Source organism: Dama dama, chromosome 10, assembly GCF_033118175.1.
Source record: "Dama dama isolate Ldn47 chromosome 10, ASM3311817v1, whole genome shotgun sequence".
NCBI lineage: Eukaryota > Metazoa > Chordata > Mammalia > Artiodactyla > Cervidae > Dama > Dama dama.
In genome coordinates, this window is record NC_083690.1 from 33747909 (window position 1) to 33761122 (window position 13214).

A 13214-nucleotide genomic window follows, 5' to 3' on the forward strand; every position below is an offset into this window, starting at 1 on the left:
TTCAGTCCTGCATACTGTACATGGGAATTCACTGTGCCCTGTCTATTCTTTTGAGCGCCTAAAAATATTTCAAAACATTAAAAATTTATTTTTATTTATATTTAGGCTGCCTGGTGAGGCATGCAGGATTTTGTTCCCCAGCAATCAAACCCGTGCCCCCTGCAATAAAAGTGTGGATTCTTAACCACTGATCTGCTAGGGAAATCCCTCAAAATACTTTTTAAATTAAAAAAAAAAATTTTTTTAAAGATAGACACAAGGAGAGAGGGAGAGAAAACAGTTTCCACCCCCTCATGCACACCCACCAAGAGGAATGGGGGGCAGGTCCCAAACAGAGTGAACCCCAGGTGCTAACCCCAGGCTCCAAATGGTGGGCCTGGGGTTATACAAGCATGGTATGAGTGCTCCCGGCCCTGCCCCACTTGGCACCCCAACACTCACACCTGCACTAGAACCCCAGTGCTACCCAACCCCCAAATCCAGTGTGACCACCACCCCCATGAGCCTCCACCCAGCCGGTACCTGTCCCATCCTGCTGGGGAAGGAGGTCCATTTGTTTGCATGTGACTGAGGCTCGGGAAATTTCAGCCAGTGGTGAAGCTGGAATCCCCATGGTCAAGTGGAGAGTGAGGCACCCTCCCTGCGAGTCCTGCCAGCTCACAGCAGCCGCCCCTGAAGCCTGGGAGGGCCGCGGAGGTGGAGCCTATCTGCCTGTGTCCCCCGCCCCACACCCATCACCCGGTCAGCGGGGACCACAGCCCAACACTCACATGGCCGCCGGCCAGCAGCAGGACACTCCAGGAAGGACGGGGCAGTGGTGAGCCCCGTCTGGGGTCCAAGTCGCCCTGGGGATGCCTGGCAGCCATTCAAAACGTGTGGAAGGGACCCAGCCCAAGCCTCACAGCTGCGCTAGGGTGGGAACCCAGGCTAAACCAGCTGATGTGGCTTCAAGGAGGGGGGAGAGAGGACGAAGCTGGGGAGATGACAGGGCAGGCGCACCCACAGGACTGAGGAGGGAAGGACAGGTGGACCTAAGAGCCCTGGTCGACTCCCCATCTCCCTGGTACCTGCAGGGGGAGACACAAGCAGGGGCTGAGTTCAGAAGGCCGGGATGTGGTCCCACCTGCTTGCCATCCTGCCATCCTCACCGCCCCTGAGCCTGGGGCTGCAATTCTTAATTTGTAAGTCAGTAGCTTCCTTGTCCTGCCCACTACCAGGGCGACTGCAGAGCTCTGGGAACGGCCAGCCTGTCAGTCCTCTCTGAGCTGGACAGACTGGGGTGTGCCCATCTTCCCTTGGGCTTGGAGTTCAGATCCTGTCTCCCAGGGCTTCCCCTCCCTGCCCTGCCAGTCCAGCGAGGGGAAGGAATGTGGATATACTTCGGGGCATTACACACACACACACACACACGCAGCTGGCATGCTCAGAACCAGGGCACAGCCCTGGCCCCAGAACCCCAGCCCTAGCTGTGTGGCCACGCCCCCATACTCAGTGACCAGACAGCTTGGATCCTCCCGCCACTGGTCTGGGACACTGGACAGGCATTAGCCTGACTCTGCTAGATGGGGTCCCCCATCAGACCCGAAGAGAAGGGCTAGTTGCCCCCTGACCCACCTTTATTCCCATTTCACGGGATGGGAAAACTGAGGCCCAGGGCAGAAATGTGAAGTGAACAGGACAGTAACAGACAACTGCCCAAATGAAGAAGAGCTGTGCTGGGCAAGAAGGTCCTTGAGATAAGACAGAATTGGAGTCACGGGGGAGGGCGGGGCTGCTGAGGTCACCCAGCCATCAGGGCAACAGGAAGGAAGGGGCTCTGGTATCCTGCCTCCCCGGCCAGGATGCTGATCCAGTCGTCTTTCACTACTGCCTCCTTCCCTTCTGGTTTCCATGGCAGCCCCATCTAACCCATCCAGGCCAGGGCAGCTGCAGGAGAGCCACCCATCTCCTCGGTTCTCCTCCCCAACCCAGCGTGCTGGGCCTCCTCCCTGGCGTTGGGATTTGCACAAGCAACTCAAAAAGACCCTTGAGCAGAAGGAGAGTCTTTACAATAAGTGGTGCTGGATCAAATGGATAGCCAAGAGGGGAAAAAAAAAAAACAACCAAAAAACCCCATGATCCTTTCTGTGACTGGCAGAATAATGGCTTCACCCTGGTCCTTGTGAATATTTCAGTTTACGTGGCAAAAGGGAATTAAGGCTGCAGATAGAACTAAGCTGCTAATCAGCTGACCTGAGAGGAAAAGATTATTCTGAATGATCCAGGCGGACTCAATGTAATCACGAGGGTCCTTATAGGTGGAAAGGGGAGGCAGGAGAGACAGAGGCAGAGAGATGACTGCCTGCAAAGGAACGATCTGACATTGCTGGCTTTGAGGATGGAGGCAGGGGCTGACAGCCAAAGAATGCAAGTGGCCTCTAAGAAGCTGGAAAAGGTTTCCAGAAACAGATTTTTCCTTACAATTCCTAGAAGGAACGCAGCCCTGCTGACATCATGATTTCAGCCTGGTGAGATCCATGTCAGACTTCTGACCTCCAGAAGTGTAAGATAATACATCTGTGTTGTTTTAAACCACTGAGTTTGTGGTCATTTGTTATAAGAGCCACAGGAAACTAATACGCTTGCTTCACATCATACACGACAATCAGCTCCTGACAGAGGGCAGGATCTGAACATGAAAGGTAAAACAATACAGTTTTTAGAAGACATGAAAGAGGATCTGCCTACCGCTGGAGTAAGGCAGAGATTTCAACACAGGAAGTGCTGAACGGGGAGAGATGGACAAACTGGACAATATGCTTCTGTGACTCAAATCATACCACTGGGTTTGGGGGGAAGGAGAGAGAGAGAATGAATTTGTAATGCCTGTATTCTGCAAAGGATTCCTATTCAAAATATGGAAAAAATTCATCAAATCAAGTGAGAAAAAACTCAACAAGATGTGACCAAGCACTTCACCCCAGAAAAGGGTATTTGAATGACCAATAAACAGATGAAAAGAAGTTCACCTTCATTAGTCGCCATGACAACACTACATCCACTGGAATGTATAAAAAGGAAGCATGGACCCCAAGTGTTGGTGAGGATGTGGAATATCCAGAATGCTCGTGCACTGCTAGTACAAGTGGAAATTGGTGTAAGCAATGCGGAAAACAGTCTGGAGTTACACACCGCAGCTGAGCGTGACCCAGCAATCCCACTCCTAGCTATGTGTGAATGCATGCTCAGTCACTTCAGTCGTGTCTGACTCTTTGCAACCCCAGGACTGTAGCCTGCCAGGCTCCTCTGTCCATGGGAATTCTCCAGGCAAGAAACTAGAGTGGGTTGTCATGCCCTCTACTAAGGGATCTTCCCGACGCAGGGATCGAACCGGCATCTCTTATGTCTCCTGCGTTGGCACTTTACCACTAGAGCTACCCGAGAAGCCCATTCCGAGCTATGTCGCCACAGAAAAGTGTACGTACATGCACCAGGAGGCAGGGACTATCCCCAATATCCCTGAACTGAAAATAACCCAAATATACATCACCGTCAGAGTGAGTAAATAAGTGGTTGTTTACTCACACAACGGAATGAAGCACAGCAATGAGAATGAGCGAACTACAATATGCGTGAATGTACAAATATGTGTATTTGTACAAACACAAATACAAATGCAACAATATGTGTGAACCTTGTGAATCTCGAGTGAAAGAGGGCGGCTGTGAACGTGCTTAAGGTTTGATCGTATGCTTCCATTTAAAAGGAAGGTCGGGAAAAAAAGAAAAAAGGAAGGTTAGGGATTTCCCTGCTGGTCCAGGGGTTAAGAATGGCCCTTTCAATGCAGGAGGCACCAGTTCGAACTCTGGTCCACGAAGATCCCACATACTGCCTGGCAACTGAGCTTGTGAGTCGCAACTACGGAAGCCTGCATGCTCTAGGGCCGGTGCTCTGCAAGAGAGGCCACGGCAATGAGAAATCCACGCGCCACGGCTAGAGAGTAGCCCCCGCTCGCCGCCACAACTAGAGAAAGCCCGCACACAGCAATGGAGACCCAGTGCAGCCAAAAATGAGTAAATAAAGTTTTTAAAAAGAAGCTCAAAGGCAGGCAAAAATGTACTGATGGTGCCAGAAATTGGGGAAGGGGTCACCCTTGGGTCAGGGGTATAGACCAGAAGGAAAAACAAGAGGGGCTCTGGGGGCGGCTAGCAGGTTCTGATTCTGGCTTTGAGTGCTACACAGGTATTTCAGTTTGAGGAAATTGAACAAAATACTACACTCATGATACACACACTTGTCCGTATGGACGCTGTACTTCAACAAAAAGGCTTTTGTTGTTTTTTCAATTCCCTGGGCTTGGGGCGAGTGGCAGCAGGAGTGGAGGAGGCAGGCAGGCCCAGATCATCACACCAGGTGTGGTCCCTACTGCTCTGGGGCCTCCCCACCCTGCGGATGACCCCAGCCAGCACCTAACCATCTGGACCCACTGACGCATCTGACTCCCCCCAGGGCCTGTGGACTGCTGACAGGCAGGCTCCAGCCCCATGGGCTCCAGCTCCAAGGACCTGGCACCGAGGGTTTCTGTGCTCAATAGCCTTCCAGCACCAGCTTTCTTCCCTAAAGAAGGCACGCTGACTCCCATCCCAGCATCCTCTCACTCCCAGGCCTTCCCCTGTAGGCAGGGGGTAGGGGGAGGCTGAGCCCACTGAGGTCAGAGCCTGGCTCCTCACCCACATGAGAGGAGGGGACACCAATCAGGGCCCACGATGAACGGCCAGGATGTGGGTGGCGTGGAGAAGGAATGAACCAGCCAGGGGTCCATGGGTACCACTTACACCTCTGAAGGGTCAGCCAGGGCTGCTGATGGGGGGTGGGGGGCGGTGCAAAGAACGGGGGAGGCGTGGCAGAATTTAGTGGCCCCAGAGGTGAGGTCAGTGACTAACAAGCCCTCAAAGTCTGTATTTTCTTTTATTGCTTCCAGGTAGGCACTCCCCATCAAGGCCCCCCCAGTCACCAAATTCTGGCGGAATATCACCAACGTCCAGGCACAGCCACGCACAGTCTGTCATATCTCCAGGCCTTTGCACACTCTGTTCCTTCTGCTAGAATCCCTTCCTCTCATCCACTGGCAAGATCCCTGGCCTCTCTCACTGAGAACAGCTTTAAGGGTAGGTTCTTAGAATATCTTGTTTGTTGCAGGCTCTTGGTACCTAGGACAGCGCCCAACCCACAGGGGAGCTCAAAAGATGTTTAAGGAATACATGAATGAATTAAACGCCCTCCTCTGCCTCCATCAGCTTCCCAGGTGGCACTAGTGGTAAAGAACCTGTCTGCCGCTGCAAGAGACATAAGAGATGCAGGTTCGATCCCTGGGTTGGGAAGATCTCCTGGATGAGGACATGCAACCCACTTCAGTATTCTTGCCTGGAGAATCCCATGGACAGAGGAGCCCGGTGGGCTACGGTCCATAGCGTTGCAAAGAGTCGGACACAACTGAAGTGACTTAGCATGCACACATGCACACCGCCAACATCCTTCTCATGTTGAGTTGGAGGCCCATGGCAGCTTGTTACACCCTATGGCCACGCTCACTGGCCAGCTTGGAGTGATCTCTGGAAAGGAGAGAGAGGAGTAACTCAACATTCCGACCAACTCACATTCTTCTAGAATCCCAGAGCCAAGCACACCTGGCACACAGCCACTGCCCACCAGTGAGTCCAACAAGCAAAGAATCAGGTAGTTAGCCCCCTGTCACTGGGGGTAATCAAGCAGAGACTGCCCCCTACTCTCAGAATACCAGTTCCTGCTGCCCTGAGAGGCTCTCGTGAGCTGGCACGGCTATTATCACTGTCAATAACAGGAACCAGAACTTGCTGAGCATCTCCCCCAGTCCAGGGCTGGGCCACCGCAGCTGTTCTCTGCACTGTGAACCTGGGTGGTGTGCTGGGTGCAGGAGTCCAGGTGGGCTGGGGCTCTATCCCCCGCCAAGCTGTTTTGGCCCAAGGAATCACAGACCTGTAACATTCATTCTGCTGCAGGAACATCTAAGCCCTTTATAGATATTAATCTGTGCACAGCAAGCCTGTGAAGAAGATGCTGTCATGAGTTCCACTTACTAGCCGGGAAACTGCGGCCCAGAGCCAGCAGGTCGCTTCCTGGGGATGATACCACTGAGCAGTGGCAGGTGAGATTCCCACTCAGGTCCCCCGGCCGTGGAGTTCACACTCTTTAAACACTGATCTTTTTAAAAACTTATTTATTTGGGGCCATGCTCCACAGCATGTGGGATCTTCGTTCCCCAACCAGGGATCGAACTTGTGCCCCCTGCACTGGAAGCATGGAGTCTTAACCACTGGACCACCAGGGAAGTCCCCCTTAACCACTGCTCTTGACTTCCTCAGAACTGAGACCAACGCTCCTCCAGGCACTGGGTTGGGAGAACAAGGGCACAGTTTGAAGCAGGAGGTCAGGAGGGCCCCCCACGGCCCTGGGTGCTGAGACCACAGTCCACAACGTGTCTGCCAGCTCCCTCCTGCTTCTGGCCTGTTTCCTGGGCTCCTTCTACCCAGCACCCTGAGCTCCAGCTTCCCTGAGCTTCTCCCTGCTCCTGAAGACACCCCAGCCAGTTGCCTGCTATGCCGGAATGCCCTCACCCCTCTCCTGTGTGTGTGCTAAGTCGCTTTAGTCGTGTCCGACTCTGCGGCCGTATAGACTATAGCCTGCCAGGCTCCTCTGTCCATGGGATTCTCCAGGCAAAAATACTGGAGTGGGTTGCCACTCCCTCCTCCAGAGGATCTTCCCGACCCAGGGATCGAACCCACATCTCTTATGCCTCCTGCGCTGGAGGTGAGCTCTTTACCACTAGCGCCACCTGGGAAGCCCTTCACCCCTCTTCCATCCTTTAGCCAAGTCCTGGGGCCCAGCAGGTGTGTCCGGAGCTCTCTGCACACCCCTGTATCACAGATTCCCTGACATCCTCGCAGGATGGGGATTCTCCAGCAGGGACCAGTTGGGCTCCTGGCCCTCGTAGAGGGGACTGGCTGTGAGCATCAGCCCCAGCTCTCGGCTCCCCTGCAGCTGCTGCTAAGAAGCCTCCGGGAGGAGGGTTATTAAGATCACAAGGCGGCTGCAGTCCTCCCCTCCCTCTGCCACAGACTCCCTCCCAGGACCTGCTGCCCCTCACTCAGGCTTTCATGTTATATATAGCAGGGGCTTACACAAGATAATGTGACAATGAGAAGCCACTCCAAACTCTTTATGTCCCCTGGACCTGGCTCCTAGAAAGCTGGGTCAAATTACTACCAATAGAAGGTGCCGCAGCCCCTCCGGCTTCATCTGATGTTTGCTAACCCAGGCTGCCCCTGCCCCAATTGTCTCACGTCTTTTCCATCTTGTTAGACTGCGTTTATCTTTGTAAATCACCTCGAGTCCTTTCTGGAATTGAACAAAGACCACAGGAGACCCTTCTGGGCATCTCCTCTCCTCCGCTCTCTGGGCATCTCCTCTCCTCCGCTCTGCGTTCCCAGTGCCCAGCGCAGCCCTCGGTCAGAGAGAAGCTGAATGTGGGCTGAGCGAGTGAATCTACAAGCAGATGAACTTAGGCAGGGAACAGTCTACAGCAGAAGAGGGAACAGCAGGAGCGAAATCAGGATATCTGCCACGCATGTGTGTCTGTGCCAAGTCGCTTCAGTCGAGTCCTACTCTTTGCGATCCTATGGACTGTAGCCTGCCAGGCTCCTCTGTCCATGGGATTCTCCAGGCAAGAATACTGGAGTGGGTGGTCATGCCCTCCTCCAGATCTTCCCGACCCAGGGATGGAACCTGCATCTCTTATGTCTCCTGCATTGGCAGGCGGGTTCTTTACCACTAGTCCCACCTGGGAAGCCCCCAAAATCAGGATACAAGGTAGCAAAAAAAAAAAATCAGAAAACACCTAATGTCATTTCCTCCTTTATCACAGGGAGGGTCCTACAACCAGATGCCCGACCTCACAGTGGGCCTGGAGTGGTGGGCTCCATACTGAGCCCCCAGGCCGGACACTCAATGCCCCTCTGCCTCCAAACTTCTCCTTCACTTTTCTCTCTCTGTGCCCCTCAGGAAGGCGCTCATTATCGACCCCGAGTCTGTCCATCCTTCAGGACACAACGCAGTCCTGTTTCCCCCTGAAAGCTCCCCCGGCCATCCCACACACGCCGTGCCCTGCCTCCAAGTCACCCTTGGGGACTTGAACCATTCTCGGGGGCAGTGACCCCATTGAGCATGGAGGCTCTTCTACTCTGGCCTTAAAAATGTTCCATAAAGGTACTGATGTCATTTATACTTTTAGGAAGGGGGCTTACATCTTCCTGATTTGGCAAACGCCTCTTGAAGGCGGGCTCTGAAACTACGGTGCATTCTGCTCCCTCCACGCTGAGGGGCTGGCTTCCGCTCAGCCATCACCCACTCCCACCCACCACGCTGGATGCTGGAGAGTGAGGCTGGGGCACCCGGGAGGGGAGCTGAGGCCAGGCTGGGGGCGAGGAGGAGCAGATCAGCCCTGCATCACCTCCTTTAGGGATGAGAGATTGGAAAACCAGGCCCTCATCCTGAGCCCCAAATTTCCCCTCTCCCGGTGAAGAGACCAAACAGGCGAACATGGAAGTGAATGAGGGGCAAGCATCTCTCTGGGCTGCAACTGAAGTCAGAGGTACGTTCCAGGGTCAAAGCCAGGGCGCTCCATGAAGTCGGCAGCCAGTAAGTGGACGTGGCCCCAAACTCAAGCCTCGTTAATCAAAACCACCTGCTATGCTCTACTTTCTATTCAGAGGGGAAATGTTTCATTATCATTCTGAAGCATTTCCTCTAAAAACAGGAGCTCTGTGTTACTGTTTCTGTAGGCCCGGCAAGGAAAGGAGAGATGGGATGGGGTGGGTCCCCTGCTGGCACCTGCCCCCCGCCCGACCCCAGTCCCCTGGTGCTGAAGGGGAGCCTGTCCTGGGCCCCAAGCCCGGGTGGGGAGGCCTGCAGTGGGCTCCCAGGGATGGCGAGCCCCCCACTCCCCTGTCCTCCCTGCAGCCCACACACCCAACATCATAACCCCGTACCAGCTGTGCCCAGCCTTGCCCCCCACCCGCAGACCCAGAGACGGCACGGCCTGACCTCCAGCAGCCCAGCAGATGGGGTGGGCGCCCTCACCCAAGCTGGGCCCACCCGGCTCTCCGGTACCCAGAGACTGAGGGGAGTGCCCCCTGGGTGGTCCTGTGGTCTCCAGCTGAAGCCACCATTCAGGGCGGCCACGCCAGCAACTCAAAGAGGAGCCACGACAGAGGCACCGGGAGAGGACAGCAAATTAAATCCAGAGAGAGGAAGGCCGGAGGAGGGGCTGCCTGCCGGCTTCCCGGGTCCTGGGGGAGCCAGGCCGCCTGCAATTGTTTCCTGCAAAGTTCCTTTCCTCTCAACTCCCCTTTCACTTAACCTAATTGGAGGCGGTCCCTGTTTAAAGCAACAGAATAATCCAAAGAGAGGTGTGGGGGCCTTCCCCCTTCTCCCAGCTCAAGGCCAGGCCTGCCCATCAAGCCCAGGTCACTAGACAGCTTGTAAAAGGTGAGGCCCTGGGTATATAAAAGGCAGGGCCCCGCCAGTTGGGAGCGGGCCCTGAGAGCCAAAGAGGGTCTGGACTTTGAACTTGAGCCCTCGGGATGGAGGTGTCTGAGGAAGTCATGGCCAAAAACCTCGCTTTCAGGAAGTGAACCAGATAGGTGGGCGGGTGGGGTGGTGGAAGGAAGTTCTGTCATCCAGGCACACCGCAGCAATAAATGCACAGAGGGACCTCCCTGGTGGTCCAGTGGCTAAGACTCCAAGCTGCCAATGCAGAGGGTTCGGGTTTGATCCCTGGTCAGGGAACTAAAGAGCTTGCACGCTGAAACTAAGACCCGGAGCAGCAAAATAAATAAATAAATGTAAATCCGTGGAGGGCAAACAGGGAAACCTCTCCACGTCTTGAATTCCTCATCCATAAAATGTAAGCAATGTTATCAAGATATCTACACACTAAGACACGCATTCAAAGAACTTAAAACAGTTCCTGGCAGAGTAAGCACTCAGTATGCATTGTTATTGCTGTTTTTTAACCTAAACAAAGGCTGACATTCTCCCCAAAGACCACTAGGCAGGTGCTTTGGTCTGGAGGTGACCTCCCTCCTCCAGCTTCATAAGTTGAAATCCTATCCCCTAGGGAGACAGTGTTAGGAGGTGGGGCCTTTGGGTGATTAGGTCAGGAGGGTGGAGTGCTCATGAATGGGATTAGTGCCCTTGCAAAAGAGACCCCACAGAGCTCCGAGCCCCTCTACAGCTTGAGAACACAAAAATAAGTGCAACTCGGAAAAGGGTCCTCACCCAAACCATGCTGACACGTGGATCTCAGCCTTCCAGCCTCCAGAGATGTGAGAAGTAAATGGGCTGTTTAAAGCCACCTAGTCTGCAGTCATTTGTTAGAACCGCTCAGACTAAGATAACAGGGAACCAGGAGCGTCAAGAATACAGCTTCTCTCCTCTGGGCGCTGAAGCAGAGGTGGGGGGAGATGGCACCAAGAAGGCAGGATCGATCTTTAGGGTGGCAGCTCTAGGGACAGAAGGGTCAAGAGGAAACTGTCCCCCACCTCGTGGGCCGGAGCAGAGGGAGCAAGAATGGCATCACCAAGGGAGGCTGGACCATAACAGAGAAGAGCCCAGGGAGGAGGCTGCACTGAGGCAGAGAACAGCAGGGGCTGGGGCGAGGCTAACCGGCAGGACTGCCTGACAGTGGACAAACAGCTGGGGAGGGGCCGGGCCGGGCCACTCGTGGGTGTAGATGGAGGCTGAAGGGCCACCCTGACAGCAGTGACAGCAAACACCAGGCATTCTCTCCACTGCAGTACACACGCTTCACACACATTTATCTATCCATCCAATTCTCTCAACAGCCCTAAAAGGTAGTCACCTTGAGTATCCTCATGCTATAGATGGGGAAACTGAAGCAGAGACAGGTATCACGACTTGTCTGAGGTCACACAACTAGTAAGTGGCAGGGCTGGGCTTTGAACGCAGGCTGCCAGGCTCCAGCAGTCAAACTTAATTGCCAGAGGGGAGAGCAGATGCTGAAAAAGGATTGCTGCCTCTGCGAGTGGGTTCCTCACTTGGGACTTCAGGCTCTGGGCACGGAATTCCAGGCACCTCCTTCCCAGCCTGCCGGCTGCACCTGGGGACCCACAGGTGTACAGTCCTGCTTGCTAAGGCTCGCCCCAGCTCTCCTCCGCCAGACTCTTCTGCCTTTGAAACTCCCCTCCAGCCCATCCCCCTCCACCAGTCCCACCATCCCTCCCAGGCCAGGACTGCAGATGCCAAGGCATCCTGGGCTTATGGAGAAGGGCATCATGCCCCAGTCACCCAAACCCTTTGCTGCTCTTCTGACCCACCAGCCGCCCAGTCTCTTGCCTCTTTTTCTGACTCCCACCCCTTGCCCACTCTATTTCCTCTCCCTTGAGCCCCCGCCTTTGGGATCATGGCAGCAAACTTCTATGCTGGGTTCTGCCAAGCTTCCTGCTCCACCCCATCCTCCAGGTGTGCTCCCAGCTCCCCCACTACTGTGCTCCACCAATGCTGCTGGGTTGTGCTCCATGGGGGCAGTGCTGCACCAGCCCCAGGCAGTGCTGCCCAGGTGACTGCAGCTGGATGAATGAAGGGCTCATTGTTTACGTTGCAACTGGTGCGGAGTCTTGCCCCCACGTGGTCCTCCCAGCACCCTCCTCCTCCTCTGCCTGCTATCCCTAGGCCAGCACCATCCCCCATGAGCCTGCCTTGGGCATCTCACAGCAGCGAGGGCAGCGCGCCCCCCCCCCCAAAACTGGACCTCCCACTTCTCACCCAGAAGGGAAGAGGCGGCAAATCAGAGGTTGGGGAATTCGCAGCTGGGTGGGTGACCTCCCCCCAGATGCCCCCTCTTATCCAGGGTGGGGCTGGGGCTTGCGTGGCAGTGCCCAGTGGGCACCCTGCCCCGCCCAGGCCCCGCCTAAAGGACCCAAACGGGCGGGCCCTGGAGGCCCAGCTGTAGCATCCTCGGGGCGGTCAGGGCCCCTCCCCGTAGGGAGGGCAGAAAATGTGCTGCCTCACCAGCCACCAGCGCCAGCCTTGGGGGGGGGGGGGCACCCCTGCGGGAAGACGCCCCACCTCATCCTTCTATTCCCCCTGCGCCACGCACTTTAACCAAGTTTTGCAAAGGGCATTGGCCAGGCGGCCACAGCCCGTGGGGCGGGGGCTCCGTGTCCTCCCAGACCCCGGGTCTGGAGAAGAAGGGCCGTGTGGCCGCGCCCACCAGGCTCAGCTCTCCCCATCCCCCGCGCGGGGCCTGGGAGCCCAGAGCCCTGCGGCGCGTCCAGCCGCCCAGCGCTGCCCTTGGAAGGAGCGACGGGCGGCTCCCTAGCATCTGTGCCGGAACCCCGTTAGGGGCACCGAGGGCTCTCAGGATGCCTCCACCGAGTGGACCCGCAGCTCGGGAAGGGTTCCCCAACGCCGGCAGCGCCCCCTCCTCGCTTGCAGGCGACGGGGAAGTTGGGGCGGGGGGTGCACCCAGAACGAGCTCCCGCTCACGCCCACCCGCCGGGCCCCGACCCCTTCGGCCTCCCCTCACGCCCCGACAATGCCTCCGGGTCGGCCGCCCGGCTCCGGACCAGGCCCGGGGCTACCGCCGCCTCCCGCAATCCCTCGGTCCTTTGTTGCCCGGCGAGCCCCCTCCCTCGGGGTTCGTCCGGCTGTTCCTACCTTCGCCCCTCCAGCAGCAGGCGGAGCGGCGGGCGGCGGGGGCGCCCGACCCCCGTCCTCTCCCGGCGCCGGGGCACCGGCGGGGGCAGAGGATGCTGCGGCCCCCCTCCCCGCGCGCCGCTGCCCACCGCCTGCAGCCCCTCCCGGCACCGGGGTTCCGCGTTCGCGCTCCGGGTCCGGGCCTCGCGCGCCGCGTGTGCGGCCGGCTGGGCGGCGGCAGGAAAGCGGGGAGGCGCTGAGCCGGGCAGCCCTGGCCGCCGCCTGCACTCCCAGCGGCGGAGCCCGAGCCGAGCTGAGCGGGAGCGGAGCGAGCGGCCCGGCTCCGGGAGGGAACAAAAGGGGCCGGCGCTGGGGCGGGCGCGGGAGGGCGGGGCCTGGCGCGGCGGGGGTCAGGCGGGCGCTCGCGCGGCCTCGCGTTTCTCAGGCTGCGGCGCCGCGCCGCAAGGGGGCGGGCGGGCGGA

General features: G+C 56.8%; 1 protein-coding gene across 2 annotated transcripts in view; it reads right to left on the minus strand.

Annotated features, from left to right (window-relative positions):
• The window catches only part of CLIP2 (CAP-Gly domain containing linker protein 2), a 75024-nt gene extending 62016 nt beyond the window's left edge, over positions 1 to 13008 (minus strand). The window contains exon 1 of one of the 2 annotated variants that reach the window (XM_061153397.1): positions 12754 to 13008. The gene's annotated coding sequence lies outside the window, so the exon portion shown is untranslated. The remainder of the gene's footprint in view (positions 1 to 12753) is intronic. The other variant, XM_061153398.1, reaches the window with a different exon arrangement.
• Positions 13009 to 13214: the final 206 nt, after the last annotated feature.